Source organism: Arachis ipaensis, chromosome B1 (assembly GCF_059453495.1).
Source record: "Arachis ipaensis isolate K30076 ecotype BB chromosome B1, ASM5945349v1, whole genome shotgun sequence".
Classification (NCBI taxonomy): domain Eukaryota; kingdom Viridiplantae; phylum Streptophyta; class Magnoliopsida; order Fabales; family Fabaceae; genus Arachis; species Arachis ipaensis.
In genome coordinates, this window is record NC_142436.1 from 29,224,648 (window position 1) to 29,229,181 (window position 4,534).

A 4,534-nucleotide genomic window follows, 5' to 3' on the forward strand; every position below is an offset into this window, starting at 1 on the left:
AGGAATCATGCAATGTTAGTCTAAAACTCCAGTCCAGGAATTAGACATGGCTTACTAGCCAGCCTAGCTTTCAGTGAAAGCTCCGGTCCAAAACACTAGACATGGCCAATGGCCAGCCAATTTTTAGCAGATCATTACATACAACAGCTAAATTGATGAGAAAGACAAAGAAGCTCTTCTAAGGATAAGTGAAACCTCGGTCCAAAAGACTAGACATGGCTTAACAGCCAGCCAGGATTCAACATATCTCATGAAACTCTAGAATTCATTCTTAAAAATTCTAAAGAATAAAATAAAATAATTTTTTTGAATTTATTTTCGAAAATAGAAAAGAATAAAAACAAAAAGCTTAAACATAAAATAAAATTACCTAATCTGAGCAACAAGATGATCCGTCAGTTGTCCAAACTCGAATAATCCCCGGCAACGGCACCAAAAACTTGGTGCACGAAATTGTGATCTCTGGTAACAGTGCCAAAAACTTAGTACGCACGTTCATAATCTCAATTCTTTTTCACAACTCCGCACAACTAACCAGCAAGTGCACTGGGTCGTCCAAGTAATAAACCTTACGTGAGTAAGGGTCGATCCCACGGAGATTGTGGGCTTGAAGCAAGCTATGATCATCTTGTAAATCTCAGTCAGGTGGATTCAAATGGTTATGTGATTTTGATGATTAAAATATAAAATAGGATAGAGTTACTTATGCAATTCAGTGGTAGGAATTTCAGATAAGCGTATGGAGATGCTTTACTCCTTCTGAATCTCTGCTTTCCTACTGCCTTCATCCAATCATTCATACTCCTTTTCATGGCAAGTTGTATGTTGGGCATCACCGTTGTCAATGGCTACTTCCTATCCTCTCAGTGAAAATGGTCCAAATACGCTGTCACCGCACGGCTAATCATCTGTCGGTTCTCGATCATGTTGGAATAGGATCTATTGATCTTTTTGCGTCTGTCACTACGCCCAACACTCGTGAGTTTGAAGCTCGTCACAGTCATCCCTTCCCAGATCCTACTCGGAATACCACAGACAAGTTTTAGACTTTTTGGATCTCAGGAATGGCCGCCAATAATTCTAGCTTATTGGTGCACGAATTGTGAATCACACTTTTCACACTCGTACCACTAACCAGCAAGTGCACTGGGTCGTTCAAGTAATACCTTACGTGAGTAAGGGTCGAATCCCACGGAGATTGTTAGTTTAAAGCAATCTATGGTTATCTTGCAATTCTTAGTCAGGAAGTTAATTATATTTATCAGTTGAGTTGCGAGTAAATAAGAGAGCATGGATTAAAGGTTACTTGTATGCAGTAATGGAGAATATGTTGGAGTTTTGGAGATGCTCTGTCTTCAGAATCTCTGCTTTCCTCTGTCTTCTGATTCACACATGCACGTCCTCCTATGGCAAGCTGTGTGTAGGTGGATCACCGTTGTCAATGGCTACCATCCATCCTTCCAGTGAAAAGGGTCCCGATGCGCTGTTACCGTACGGCTAATCATCTGCAGGTTCTCAGTCGTACCGGAATAGGATTTACTATCCTTTTGCGTCTGTCACTACGCCCAGCACTCGCGAGTTTGAAGTTCGTCACAGCCATCCAATCCCAGAATCCTACTCAGAATACCACAGACAAGGTTTAGACTTTCCAGATTCTCATGAATGCCGCCATCAATCTAGCTTATACCACGGAGATTCTGATTAAGGAATCTAAGAGATATTCATTCAATCTGATGTAGAACGGAGGTGATTGTCAGACACACGTTCATGTATTGAGGAAGGTGACGAGTGTCACTGATCATCACCATCTCCATAGTTAGGCGCGAATGGATATCTTAGATAGGAACACGCATGTTTGAATGGAAAACAGAAATACTTGCATTAATTCATCGAGACACAGCAGAGCTCCTCACCCCCAACAATGGAGTTTAGAGACTCATGCCGTCAAAAAGTACAAAGTTCAGATCTAAAATGTCATGAGATCAAAATAAATCTCTAAAAGTTGTTTAAATACTAAACTGGTAACCTAGGTTTACAGAAAATGAGTAGACTATGACAGATAGTACAGAAATCCACTTCTGGGGCCCACTTGGTGTGTGCTGGGGCTGAGATTAAAGCTTTCACGTGCCTGGGGCTGTTTTGGGCGTTCAACGCCAGGTTGTAACCTGTTTCTGGCGTTGAACTCCACTTTGTAACTTGTTTCTGGCGCTGGACGCCAGACAGTAGCATGGAACTGGCGTTGAACGCCAGTTTACATCGTCTATCCTTGAGCAAAGTATGGACTATTATATATTTCTGGAAAGCCCTGGATGTCTACTTTCCAACTCAATTGGAAGCGCACCATTTGAACTCCTGTAGCTCCAGAAATTCTATTTTGAGTGCAGAGAGGTCAGAGTCCAACAACATCAGCAGTCCTTTTTCAGCCTGAATCAGATTTTTGCTCAGCTCCCTCAATTTCAGCCAGAAAATACCTGAAATTACAGAAAAATACACAAACTCATAGTAAAGTCCAGAAATATGAATTTTGCCTAGAAACTAATGAGAATAAACTAAAAACTAACTAAAATATACTAAAATCTATATGAAATTAACCCCAAAAAGCGTATAAAATATCCGCTCATCACAACACCAAACTTGAACTGTTGCTTGTTCTCAAACAACTAGACAAATAAAATAGAAGACTAATAAGTCAAGAAGCAATAATATCTCAGAGTTTTTGAGTGAAGCTCAGATTCTAATTAGATGAGCGGGACTAGTAGCTTTTTGCTTCCGAACAGTTTTGGCATCTCACTTTATCCATTGAAGCTCAGAGTGATTGGCATCTTTAGGAACTTAGAATTCAGATAGTGTTATTGATTCTCCTATTTCAGTATGATGATTCTTGAACACAGCTACTTTATGAGTCTTGGATGTGGCCCTAAGCACTTTGTTTTCCAGTATTACCACCGGATACATAAATGCCACAGACACATAATTGGGTGAACCCTTTTAGATTGTGACTCAGCTTTGCTAAAGTCCCCAATTAGAGGTGTCCAGGGTTCTTAAGCACACTCTTCTTTTTGCTTTGGACCTTGACTTTAACCGCTCAGTCTCAAGTTTTCACTTGACACCTTCACGCCACAAGCACATGGCTAGGGACGGCCTGGTTTAACCGCTTAGGCCAGGATTTTATTCCTTTAGGCCCTCCTATCCACTGATGCTCAAAGCCTTGGGATCCTTTTCATTACCCTTGCCTTTTGGTTTTAAGGGCTATTGGCTTTTTCTGCTTGCTTTCTCTTCTCTTTTTTTTTTCTGCAAGCTTTGTTCTTTGCTGCTTTTTCTTGCTTCAAGAATCATTTTTATGATTTTTCAGATTATCAATAACATGTCTCATGTTCATCATTCTTTCAAGAGCCAACATATTTAACAGTCTTAAACAACAAATTCAAAAGACATATGCACTGTTCAAGCAGTCATTCAGAAGACAGAAAGCATTGCCACCATATGTTACTAATTAGAATTTTTCTTATAAAAAAACTCGAATTTTATTGTCTCTTATTCAAAAGATCTACTATTTTATTCATGTTTGCTGATGATGAGAAAAATAGACTATAACTTAATTGGAGGTAAAATCAAAATAGACACTAATTACTACTATATGACTCCTAAGGTAAACTCTTATAACGACAACTATCACAGAGTTAAAGCAGAAATTGGAATTTAACAACCTTTGTTCTGGGAAGTGGATGTTCCTCGGATTTGTGGGGTGCTTGGTCCTTCAAGAGATAACTTCTGGCACTTCAATTCCTTCAAGTCACGCCCTTGCTCTTCCTGTTCTTTAATCAAATAGCAAAGAATTTGACTGTGTTCCTTCTGTTCCTTTATTATTTGTTCCATAGCTTCTTGTATCTTGGTAACTAATGTTTCAAGATGCTCCCAATATTCAGATTCAGGGATTTCTGGGAGAAATTCCTGTGTTTTCTTCTTGATGGGGTCATCCTGCGCTTGTTGTTTTTCCATTGATGCTTTGGTGATTGGTTTCTCAATTGAGATATACTCAGTTATTCCCATCCTTACCCCAGCGTCCTTGCAGAGCAGAGAAATCAAGCTTGGGTAAGCCAACCTGGCCTCTTTAGAATTTTTATTAGCAATTTTGTAGAATTCAGTTGAAATCAGTTGATGAACTTCCACTTTTTTTCCCATCATGATGCAATGGATCATCACTGCTCTTTTAACAGTGACTTCAGAATGGTTGCTAGTGGGCAGCAGAGAATGCCCAATGAAGTCCAGTCAGCCTCTGGCCACTGGTTTGAGATCTTCTCTTTTGAGTTGATTAGGAACGCCCTTCGTGCTGGTGGTCCACCTGGCTCCAGGGATGCATATGTCTTCTAGAATCTTATCCAGGCTTTTGTTTGTTCTCATCATTCTCCTATTGAAGGAGTCTGGATCATCTTTCAGCTGAGGTAGCTTTAAGATCTCTCTGATCTTGTCAGAGTGGGTATGAATAATCTTTCCTCTGACCACGGTTCGATAGTCATAGATATCAGATCCAGAT